Here is a 13,279-nt window from a genome sequence, read left to right as displayed (position 1 = left end):
GAGACAGATCATTTAATTGATTTTATGAGGCCCTTAAAACCTGCCTGCCACTCAACATGATCGTGCAGATTAATGCTGACTTCACTCTTTCTGTGCCAATTTTCAATAACCCTCAAATCCTTGATCTTTCAAATATTTATCTATCTCCACTGTACATTGTATTTAATGGTCTGGCCTTCACCACACTTTGAGGGTAATGAATTCTGGAGAATATCTGCATTCTGTGGGGGATAAAACTGCACCTCAGTTTTAAGTGACAGGCCTCTTTTTGCCCCTTTCTTGTGATTTCCCCCACCAGTGATGAATCTCACTGTCCCTCTGTCAAGTCCCCTTTGGATGAAAGATGAATCAAATAACAGAGTTCAGAGTCCTAAATGGTAGACTTGCAGTTTCTGATGCAGCTTTTGATTGTGTGATACTCCTTTTATTGGCTGGCTTGCTTGTAGTTTAAATTGCAATGCACTTTATAATGTACATTTATTATAAACTGAAGCAGTTGCAGAAAGGGTGTAGATCTTCCAGTTGAACATTTAAAATGCCCAAAAGGTGCTGAGATTTAGCTGCTTCTAGTGTATGGAAAGATACTTGGAGCTTGTGTCCAGTACAATAGCTGACTGCAGCTCTGCAGTGGGAGCTGCCTCTGATGCAGTACAGGTTGCACAGTGCTGAGTGATGCTCTATAGGAGGAGCTACAATCCCTTTTCCACTCTTTTCCCCCCAAGCAGTTGTACTGCTATGTGCACCTGGAGCAGAAAATCAGCTGATTGGACAAAGACTGGAAAACACTCCCTTTCCATTATTTGCTTTCTAGGCAATGTGTGTTAATCATTTTCTGTTTGATATCAGAGCAGCAGTGATGAAGGGATCTGTGCCGGGGCTGGATAAATCCTCTGTGAATCTGTATAGGCTTCATGCACTGCAGAAACATACCAGCCTCCACTGAACATGAGTCTGGCTGCTCACGTCAGCTGTTCTATGCTGAATTGCTTTGTGAGTCTCTGCTGCTTTTTTGTTAATTCTATTGGCTTTGAGACCTGTGCAGCCATGGGTTGCTAGATAATTTTTTCAAATGCGACATGAGAGGGAAAACAGGCAAGGAATCCTGAAAATCTTGGAACGTATTGCTGGTATTGGGAAGGAAAGGATGGCTGGTGACTAAGCATATTCTGTTCCACAGGGCTGAGACAGACGTTGCTTTCAGGTGATCATGTTGGTATGTGGCTCGGCATTACGAGGAACGTTTCTGATATTTGTTTTATTATCAGTTTTTAAAAGATATTTATTTGCTGCTTTTGTCATTCATTCATTTTTCATTGTGTATTATTTTATGGCATTTTCAGGGCTATAATTCAAACAATACGATGCATGAATCTTAGGAATACAAAGTAAGGCTAGTATTGTGAAAATTTGGAATAAGCTGATTTTTGGTGACAGATAAAGCAGTGCTATTATTTTAATCATTTATGATGAGGTGTATTCAATTTTTTTATAGATTTAAAAAATACTGTTGCTTCTGTCTGAAGCGCTAGCCTGTTGGGAGGGGATTATTATTATGACCTTTCACAAATGCACCATTTCAAGTTATTGTGTAAAGGCATTCAGTCAACTGGTTTTAATTACTGCTGACCAAGATTGTGTAAGGGCTGTGAGATGTTCCTTTTGTTATGTCTTGTGTACTCGGAGTTCTAGTTAAACACTATGTCAGTGCTCTTAATAGGGGTGGTTCCAGTCAGAGTTAAATAACTATTCCATAGTGCTACACAAATGATTCCTGGTGAGAAAGATTTAAAATACTGTGGCTGGAAGATTCAAGTTAATGGGAATATTATGGCTTTAGTGGAGGGGAAAGTTCCAGATTTTTAAACTGTAGAGCAGGATAAAATGTGGCTGGAGAGGGCCTTCCTTAATGGAATATAAAGCACAATGGGGATTGATATTGCAGGACCCAGACTGATTTAGAACACACAAGAAGAGATTGCAGTTTCATGTCCTATTTGATAGATTGCAGACTATCAGTATTAGCAGAGGAGAATTTGGGTTGACTTTTTATGAACTACAGAAACTGTGTGTATATATAGCACGCCAACTCTGATTGATAAAAGAGAAAGCCCAGATTAATAGGTTGTGAAATAGAATAGAAATTTGTGGACTGAGAGCTGGCATGATATGCAAATTAAAAACTGGCATGTGCAGATCAGGTGCTCAATGTCTACTTGCATGGTAAATAGAAGATTATTTAAAAGGCGTGTTCATTATTAAGTTCCAAAAGTATGCAATCCTGTTCGTGGACCTTGTGTGAATGTGATCATGGACATGTCAATTTTGAGCACTACCTGGCAATGTTTCTTAGCTTTGCATGAGTGCATAATATGAAACAAGTTCCCCTCTGCCTGATACCAGCAGAGTATATATGCTGAGATATGTTTATTTTCATGGTAAGTAATAAAAAAGTACAAAGGATTGTACAGAAGTTATTTATTTGTTGTAGAAGCAGAAGTGATTATTGCAGTTTACACAAGATTAATTCCAGCTCCAATCTCTTAATTATTGAATAACTTATATGGAATGCAGCATTCATCTGGTAATTATAGTTATATTTAAATATAGTAATTGCATAGCAACTCTATTAATCAACCTTAGTTTAAATAGAAATAATCAACATTAAGCGTAATAATTCATATAAACACTGATCACTCGAATGCACAGAATCTACTTAAGTTTGGTGCATGACATTCAGAATATTGGGTATATATGATGCATGTAATCTGTTGTACTTTCTACAATACTTTGGTTCATTCTCTGCCTGCCTAGTGTTTATGTTTATGAATATTCTTCTTCCTGGCGCTTATTTCTCCAAGCAGTCAAAGTGCTCTACCTGTCCAATCACCTCTTCCCTTGCCTCTATTCAGGACTCAAAACACTCCTTCCAGCCAGGCAGCACTTGACCTGCAGATCTGCTGGGGTAATTTATTGTACCTGGTTGCTCCCGATGCGGCCTCCTTTATTTTTGGTAAGACCCATGGGAAATACGGGGTCCACTTTGAGCACCTCGGCTTCATCCGCCAAAAGCCAAACTTCCCCGTGGCCCAATATTTTAATCCTGATTCTCGTTCCATTTCTGACGTGTTGGTTCATGGCCTTGTGCCACAATGAGGCCACTCTCAGAGTGGCGTAGCCTCCAATCTGATGGCATGAATATTGATTTCTTCTCGGTAAAGAAAATTTCTCCTCCCTCTCCCCTTTTTGATTTTCCCCACTCTAGCCTTTTAGATTCCTCTTTCTCACCCACCCGCCCTTTATCTTTTCCACCCACCTGGCTTCACCTATCACATTCTAGCTTTCCTTCCTTTCCAGTCCTGAAGGATCTCAGCCCAAATGATCAATTGTTTATTTCCGTGGTACTGCGTGAATCTGAATTCCTCCAGTATTTTTTCTGTTGCTGTGAATTTGCTGCATCTGCAGGATTTCTTGTGTTTATAAATATTCTTTTATACTTTTCAATGACTAAACCTGTACCAGCACTTAATGGTCAAGAAGAACTAGATTAGCCTTATAGCTTCTTGCAAGATATTTTGTATAGGGGTTTTGACCATATCTGTTACCAGTCTTGCTTCCCAGCTTGCAATTACTACTTTGGCAATATACTTTTTGTTATGCACACTATTGACAATTCTTTTTCATTATAGCTCCATCATTCAAAATGTTCTGCAGCAAGATATCCCAGTTATTAATAGGGGTACATTAAGTTGGCTCCTTCTTGATAATTGTTACTGATCTGCACTTAACTGGCTGGGTTGGATGCAGAGAGCTAATAGAATTAAATGCATCTATCTGGCATTGAGCTCACCATCTCTGGGTTTTCCATCTATGGTTGTCCTTGGATGGAAGTCATCCAATAACGTATGATGAGGGACACACGAGCAGGGGGTTCCCAACCTTTTTTTAATGCCATAGACCTGTACCATTAACTGAGAGGTTCCCCCTGGTTGGGAGCCCCTGCACAAGAAGCTGGGCTCCTCCATGTGTCAGAATCCGTAATGCAGTTTTCAGCTTTTTAAATGTCTAATGTTCAGAGAATATAGAATGTGCTGAGCAGAAGAACAAGAGGTCCTAGTTCATGTCAGAACTAAGAAATGGAGTAAGAAGGATTGAAGTTTTTCAGTCTGTAGCAGGAACTTGATTTTGGGCATTATCAGTTCTAGACTGAAGGTCTCATTTCTATGCTGAATGACTGGGGAATAAGGTGCAGACAGGTATGGGAGTGATAAAGAAGAAATTTGTACACAATTAGATAGGTTCATTTGAAGGACTGAGAAACAAAAAAGTTGGTCTAGAATGCATGTCTGTAAAAACCCAGAGTATGATGTACAAGACTGTTGAATTTTAACTCTGTAGAATTATGATGTAATGGCAACGACAAAATTGAAATTTGAGAAAGGTATAGAACTTGGATCAGTACAGCACAGGGACAGGCCCTTCACCTCATTCAAATTATTCCCATCTTTCTGCACTTGGTCTATATCCCTCCACTCCCTGTTCATGCTGTTTGAGTGCCTCTTAACTGTTAGCATATTTGTTGTCACCACTTCCCTTGGTAGCACATATCAAGCACCTACCACTCTGTTTTACCTACTTTTTTAAAAAAAATAGAGCTTTGCAAATCTTTAAACTTTCTTCCTCTCTCCTTAAAGCGATGTCCTCTAGGATTTGTCATTTTTACCCTGGGGATAAATACTGTGTATCTTTGACTATTATTATATATGCTTTGATAAGGTCACCCAATTAGCCTCTGATGCTCTGGAGAAAATGATTTATTTGTTCAACAGCTTCTTGTAGCTAATATTCTAATCCAGACAAAACCCGATGACCCTTCTCTACACCCTCTCCAAAGTCTTCACATTGTGTAGTTATGGTCTCCAGATTACAGGAACAGTACTGCATATGTGGCTACACCAAAATCTTATGCAACTGTAATATGACTTCATGAGTCTGTGCTCACTCTGATCAGTGAAGGCAAGGATGCCACGTGCCTTCATTACTGACCTTTCTACTTGTGTTGCCATTTCTTAGGAATTATTGACTTGCATTCCAAGATCAGTCCATTCATCAGTGCCACTAAGGATCCTGCTGTATAGGTGCTTAATATTGCAGAACATGATGTTCAGAAAATTAGTGGAAAGGTTTAAAGAAAAAGGTGAGGGCAGCATTAATTAAGGAAGATATTACAGTGCTGGAGTGAGAAGATGTGCATGCAGTGTCAAATTGTTTTGGTAAGGGTTAAGAAATCCTAAGAACTATCATGCTACGGGGGGGGGGGGGGTATTTGGTTTATTTGGAGAGATAGTGAGGCAAATCTACAATGTATTACAGTGTTATGGTAACTTATTAACAATGTTAATTGGAATAATGACAGAGTGAAGGGTATGGAATGAGAATGAGGGCTTTTTGAAATGTTTTGGGATGGTGAGGAAGGAGGCATTGTTAAATCTAGGTGGTGGGTCAGCCAGTTGGAATGAGTATCAGTAAGAGATCACTTGGGAATCAGTAATTAATGAGTAATAGCATTTAGATTGGGTGGAGACCAGGAGGATTGCAAAATAGTACTTCCAAATTAAAGGCAAGTTAACATCAATAGGATGAGAAGAGACAGTGGATAAAAGTAATTAAAGATAGATTTTTAAAGAGGTATATTTTTTCAAGCAATAATTAAGTTCATTCTTTGAGAGAGAGAATGATAAGGAATCAAACTGAGAAATCCCCAAATGAAAAACGAAAGAAAATGAAGCAAAAGAAAAGAGGGTCTGAGGGAACTGCTTGTCAGGCCCTGGGGATGTATCCAGCCTGATTTGCCACAAGACAGTAAACATCACCTACTCTATAATCTGTACAGGGTCCATAACGTCACTGCTCCTTTGTCTCACTTCTGTAGATTGTGTCCCAAGTAAATATGGGTGCAAAAAAGTTATTTAAGTTCTTAACTCATCTCTTTTGGCTCCACTCATTGATTACCACTCTGACCAATTTTGTCCCTTGCAATCCTTTTGTACTCAACATATCTGCAGAATCCCTTTGTCTTCATCTCATGCCGCCTTTTAGTCTTGCTGATTTCTTAACTGTTCTATTGCATTCCATAAGATCCTCATTTGTTCTGGCCTGCTATACATTTTTTTTTCTTAACCAGGACCTCAATATCTTTTGAAACCCAAGGTTCCCTAAACCTGTTACCTTTACCTTTTTATTCTTCCAGGCACAGAGCTTTGTACACTCAAAATTTCACTTTTGAAGGCCTCCAACTAGCCAAGTACACCTCTGCCAGAAAACACCCTGTCCCAATCCACACTTGCCAGATCCTTTTTGATATAATCAAAATTGACCCTTCTCCAGTTTGGAATCTCAAGCTGTAGAGCAAACGTATCCTTTTCCATATTTTAGTTTGAAAGTAATGGCATTATAATCACCAGATGCAAAGTGTTCCCCTGCACAAACTTCTGTCACCTGGCCATACTTATTCCCTAATAGGAGATCAAGTATCACATACTCTCTTGTTGGGCTTGTATCTACTGATTAAGGAAACGTTCCAGATCCCAATTAGTCCTTTTGCAGTATGGGAATCCCAGTCAATATGTGGACGTTTAAAGTCACTTGCTGTAACAACCTTGTGTTTGTTGCAACAGATCTCTCTAGAGATCTGTTGCTCTAAATCCTTCAGACTGTTTGGTGGTCTGTGATATAGCACCATTCACATGGTCATTCCCTGATGGTTCAAGTATCTCACTCTCTCATTGGGACTTCTACATACTGATTAAAGAAACTTGTCTAAACATATTTGACAAACTATCCCATCTAGTCCTTTTCCTGTATGGGAGTCCCAATAAGTATCTGGAAAGTCAAAATCATGTACTGTAACAAATTTGCGTTTCATGCAACAGTCTGCAATCTCTCTACAAATTTGTTCCTCTTAAATCCCTTGGATTGTTGTAGTCTGTAATCTAGCCCCATTTGCGTGATCATGCCTTTCTTATTTCTCACTTAATAGGCAATAGGTGCAGGAGTAGGCTATTCGGCCCTTCGAGTCTGCACCACCATTCAATCTGATCATGGCTGATCATCCACAATCAGTACCCCATTCCTGCCTTCTCCCCATATCCCTTGACTCCGCAATCTTTAAGAGCTCTATCTAATTCTTTCTTGAAAGCATCCAGAAAACTGGCCTCCACTTCCTTCTGAGGCAGAGCATTCCATAGATCCACAACTCTCTGGGTGAAATTTTTTTTCCTGAACTCTGTTCTAAATGACCTACCCCTTATTCTTAAACTGTGGCCTCTGGTTCTGGACTCCCCCAACATCGGGAACATGTTTCCTGCCTCTAGCATGTCCAATCCCTTAATAATCTTGTGTTTCTATCAGATCCCCTCTCATTCTTCTAAATTCCAATGAATTCAAGCCCGGTTGCTCCAATCTTTCAACATATGACAGTCCCACCATCCCGGGAATTAAACTCGTGAACCTATTCTGCACTCCCTGAATAGCAAGAATGTCCTTCCTCAAATTTGGAGACCAAAACTGAACACAGTACTCCAGGTTGGGTCTCACCAGGGCCCTGTACACCCACGGAAGGACCTCTTTGCTCCTATACTCAACTCCCCTTGTTATGAAGGCCAACATGCCATTAGCTTTCTTCACTGCCTACTGTACCTGCATGCTTACTTTCAATGACTGATGAACAAGAACACCTAGATCTCGTACTTCCCCTTTTCCTAACTTGACACCATTCAGATAGTAATCTGCCTTCCTGTTCTTGCCACCAAAGTGGATAATCTCACATTTATCCACATTAAACTGCATCTGCCATGCTTTATTTTCGGTCTTGGTAGGGGTTATATTCTTTTTTTGTAATAAAATGCTCCTTTACCTCGAGTTCCCTTATCAAATCCGGTTCATTACACAACATTAGATCCAGAATTGCCTTCTCCCTGGTAGGCTAATTTCCACTCATAATGCCTCACGAGATGAGTTCTCCAGTTTGTCGTGACATTTTCCCTGACTAGGAGTGCCACCCCTCCTCCTTTATTCCTCCCATTCAGTTGCATCTAAAAATATGGATCTCCGAAATATTGAACTACCAGTTCTCCCCTCCTCCAAGTAATGGCTACAATATCATAATTTCAGGTGTTGATCCATGCCGTGAGCTCATCTGCCTTTCCTACAATACTTGCACTGAAATGTATAAGGTTTAAAGCATTGGTTATACCATGCTCAACTTTTAGATTCTTATCAGAGGTCTCCACGACCTCTTTGCTATTTGTTCTAGCACTCTGGTATCCATTCCTCAGCAACTCTAGCTTTAAACACAGCCCCCACCCCCTGCAGCACTAACAAACCTTTCAGCTAGGATATATTAGTCCCCTTCCAGCTTGGGTGCAAACCATCTCTTCTGTATCAGTCCCACATTTTCTAGAAGAGAGCCTAACGATCCAAAAATCTGATACCCTTTTCTGTAGCTGTCTGGCCAGCTGAATTCTTCCAACATTGTGTGTTACTTGGACGAGTTTGCATTGATAAAGAAGAATTAGCAAGGTCTTGTTAAATGCAAGCTGTTTGGTTGAGCTGATGGAATTTTTCTTGAGGCTATTAAAGAAAATTAATGCATGTTGTTGCACATGGAAGTCTGCTCAGTTGAACAAAAAGGCAGAACTAAGCTATTTTGTTCAAGTCAACTTTGACTTTTTGAAGTCATTGCTGATTTTGTACCTCAGAGCTGTTTTACCACACTATTACCAAATCACTTGATTACCGTAATATCCAGAAATCTATCAATATCTGTTCTGAATGACTGGGTCTGCATAATCTACTGAGATTGTGAATTTCTAATGCTTCCCACTCTTTTGAAGAAAATTTTCCTCATCACAGTCCTTTCCAATATTTTATTAGTTTCTACATAGAAGAATACAGAGTACAAGAATATATAAAAGGTCAAAAAAGATTTAAAAAATAACTACCAATTACATTATATCTGTTCATAATAACAATCTCATTACCCTGTATTTATGTAAGTTAATCAATAGTTATATTGAAATATACTATTTTATTACAAAAAAAAGAATCTAAACCCTACCAAGACCGAAGCTCTTTATTAAGGAGAAAAAGAGGTAAAATACCTTCTCATAATAAAAATTAATAATAGCCAATATCTGAATTTAAACAATGGGTTGAAGGTTTTGAAAATAATTCAGAAAAGGTCCCCCACCATGTTTGAAAATCTTGACGAGATTCAGAAATTAAACAGCAAATCTTCTCTAAATCTAAGCATGACATAATGTTGCATAACCATTGAGCATGAGTAGGAGGGAAAATATCTGTCCATTTAAACAAATGTACCCTCCTAGCTATAAGAGAGCTAAAGGCCAAAATAGGTAAATCAGATACCTTCAGCTTAATACCTTGTCTTGCAACAATACCGAATAGGGCCGTCAGAGGATTAAGCTTAAAATTGACTTGAAAAAGTTTGAAAAACTTCCTTCCAGTATTTTTCAAGATCTGGACAAGTCCAAAACATATGAATTAATGAAGCTTTTCCATTATTACATCTGTCACAGTAGGGAGTTGTATCCGAATAAAAACGAGATAGCTTATCCTTAGTCATATGAGCTCCATGTACCACCTTAAATTGTCTGAAGGAATGATGAACACATAGCGATTGAAGTATTAACCAGTTTAAAATTTTCATTATAAGTTTCCTCAGATATTGATGTCTGTAAGTCTTGTTCCCAGAGATTCTTATTTTGTCTAATGAAACATTCCTTGTCCCCAGTAACATACCATAAATATTAGATATTGAACCATTATGAAAAGGTGTTGAACTAAAAATTACATCTAGTAAGTTCTTATCTGAGCTTATAGGAAATGTGCATAATTGAGATCTTATAAAGTCTCTGATTTGTAGATATCTAAAAAAAAGTGAGTTTTGGGTAAGCTATATTTGGCTGACAGTTGCTCAAATGAAAAAGTTTCCTCCAACAAACAGATCCCAAAAACATTTAATACCCAATCTGTCCCATTCTTTTAAAACCAGATTAGTCTTGGAGGGTTTTTTAAAAAAAAATTAGAATAAATGGGATTTGAAAGGGGAAAATCTCAATAAACCAATGTTTTCTAAATTGTATCCAGATCCTCAGAGTATGTTTAACTATTAAATTATCAGTTTTGTTATGTGATAAAGAATTCTTAATTTCTAGAGAGGCATATTATTTTGTTTTTTTTGAAGAGAATAAAAAGGAAGAGACTTCTAATTTTATTGTATGGGATACTTTCAAGGCCTATATTAGAAGACAGATTGTTTCTTATACTGCGAGTGTTAAGAATAAAGCTAATAAAGAAAGAATTTAATTAGCCAATCAATTGAAACAATTAGATCAAAAATATGTTATAGCTCCAGATCCTGTTTTATATAAAAGACGTGTTGAAGTTAAAACTAAAGATGATCTTCTGTTAACATATCCAATTGAAACTCAACTTCTTAAAGATAAAACTCAATTTTACATTCATGGAGATAAATCAGGCAAAGTATTGGCCAACCAATTAAAAACTTCTGCAGTTAAATGACAAATTAAAGAAATTTGCAAAACTAATGGTGATAGGACAATTGATCATTCTGAAATAAATGATACCTTTAGAGAATTCTATTCTAAACTTTATAGTTCTGATTCCCCTAAAGATAATACTGTAATGAATAATTTTCTAGATCAATTAAATATAGATCAATTAAATATCCCTGCACTTTCTGCAGATAATTGCAAACAGATGGATCAACCCTTTTGTTATGAGGAAATTGCTGAGGCTATGCACTCATTACACTTGGGGAAGGCTCTGGATCTAAATGGATTTTCTGGAGAATTTTATAAGGCTTTTTCTTCATTAATTATACCGCAGTTACACTTAGTCATTTAGGATTCTTTCAAATTGGGTAGCTTGCCTCAATCTTTCTATGAAGCCTCTATTTCACTTATCCTAAAAAAGAACAAGGACCCAACTGAATGCTCTTTATGTAGGCCAATTTCATTACTCTAGGTTTATACTAAAATCCTTTCTAAAGTTCTGGCTCGTAGGATTGAAAATATTCTACCTTCTATTATTTCTGATGATCAGACTGGATTTATTAAAAACTGACATTCCCATTTTAATATGTACCGTATATTAAATGTTATTTACTCTCCTTCCCAGGAGATATTGGAACATGTGATATCCTTAGATGCTGAGAAGGCTTTTGATCAGGTTGATTGGAATTATTTATTTAAAACCTTAGAAAAATTTAATTTTGGACCAGATCTTATTCAATGGATTAAATTACTTTATCCATCTCCTGCTCAGGTTCTTACTAATTTTCAAAATTCCAAACCATTTAAACTTCATCGCGGAACTAGACAAGGCTGTCTGTTGAGCTCTTTGATCTAGCTTTAGAACCCCTTGTCATTGCCTTTTGAGAATCTAATGATATCTGTGGTATTTTAAGGAAAGTTATCACTCAAAATCTCACTTTACGCTGATAGTATATTGCTTTTTATCTCCAATGTTGAGACCTCATTACCTTGCGTACTTCCTTTACTCTCCCGTTTTAGCCAGTTTTCAGGATATAAATTGAACCTACATTAGAGTGAATTATTTCCTTTAAATAATTAGGTATCAATTAATACTAACCTCCCTTTTAAAATTGAGGAATCAATTTACTTATTTGGGTGTAACAGTCACTAAGAATTTTCTTGTAAGGCCAGCTATCCCTGAAGCCAGTTGGATAAGTATTCCTTTGTGGGTAAGAGGACCAAACCAGTGCATGATACTTGTGTGAAATCTTACCGTGGTCCTATCATCTCAGAAAGATGCCTTGCTTGTACAGTCAAAACCTCATTACAAAGACTGGCATACCACGTTCTCTTCTATTGCTGCTGAACTTGCAAGTGATTTGTGTATGAGCACACCTTTCAGAATGTATACTATCCAGTCTCTCTCACTTTATTTGTTATGTTCACTAAGGTCATTGGCAGCAAGAATTGGAACTTGGCTTCATTTATCAAGGTCTGCCTCTGATTTTTAGACTGGAGGATAATTTTCAATATATTCCCTGAGGATTAGTGCTGGGACCAATGTTTTTTTATTATTGTGCATTAATAACCATGGGCACAGGGTAAAATTTCCAAATTAGCGGATAATGCAAAGCTTGGAAGTCTCAAGTGTGGATAAAGCAGACAAAATTTAATTCAGAGATAAACGAAATGATGCTCTTTGTCTGAAGGAAAGGATCTGGGAGTTTACTTCTTAGCAAAGGAAATTATGAAAGACAAGTTGTCTGTGGGGGTTGGTTTGTAAACTAAATTGCATGGCAATTGAGCAACTAAAGAAAGGTTTCATAAATCTTTAAGGCATAAAATCCCAATGGAAAAATTTTTGGATCTATGACTATTTAAATAAATTAATGATAATGTTAAATGAAAAAAAGAATTGCAAATTTGTCAAAAATAGCAGCATACCTTGGGGTTGGTGCATTTTAGAACCTCAAAGGAGGACCAAGAAACTGCAAAAGAAGCAAGTCAAACTTGAATTTATTGTCATATGCTAAATACATGTGTACACACGTGCAATGAAAACTTTACTTACAGCAGCATGACACTTAGTATCATGTAAGCAGCATTCACTGGAATAAAACAAACATAAATTAAACAATTTTTACAAAGAAAAACATCATTGCAACAAGTCCAGTTTAGTGCCAAGTAATCAAAATAGTCAATGTTGCTAAACTGTTATGATTGGGGTTTTGTCGGTAGAATATTTGACTAAACTAGCAAGAAATGGAAAAAATAAAAACTCAAAATGCAGGCAGAACTTAGCAGGCCAGACAGCATCTATGGGAGGAGGTAGAGACGAGGTTTCGGACCGAAACCCTTCATCTGGAGTGTGACGACGTTTCGGGCCGAAACCCCTCATCAGGAGAAATGGAAAATTATGCTCCTGAAAGATTGCATAGTTCTGTAAATGTCCCTACAGAGACAGAAGAATTTGTAGTGAGAAGTGAGTAAATGGCAGATTATATTTTATGCCTATCTTCACAGGAGGATACAAAATTACTCCCAGCAATACCAGAGAGCCAAGGGTCTAGTTTGAATAAGAAACGGAAGTTACTATTAGTAAAGCAAAAACACTGAAGAAGTTAGCAAGACTGAAAACTGATAAATCCCCAAGAACTTGATGATCTGCATCCCAGTGTTTTGCAAAGGTAGCTACAGAGATA

The 13,279-nt window shown here is 37.6% G+C and overlaps 1 protein-coding gene across 5 annotated transcripts in view; it reads left to right on the top strand.

Moving 5' to 3' along the window:
* mtmr4 (myotubularin related protein 4) overlaps window positions 1-13,279 on the top strand; it is a 151,560-nt gene that overhangs the window by 63,294 nt on the left and 74,987 nt on the right. The window lies entirely within an intron of this gene.

The sequence above is a fragment of the Hypanus sabinus genome, chromosome 6 (genome assembly GCF_030144855.1).
Source record: "Hypanus sabinus isolate sHypSab1 chromosome 6, sHypSab1.hap1, whole genome shotgun sequence".
Classification (NCBI taxonomy): Eukaryota; Metazoa; Chordata; class Chondrichthyes; order Myliobatiformes; family Dasyatidae; genus Hypanus; species Hypanus sabinus.
The sequence above is the reverse complement of the archived record's forward strand: the minus strand, read 5'-3'. Positions and strand labels throughout refer to the sequence as shown.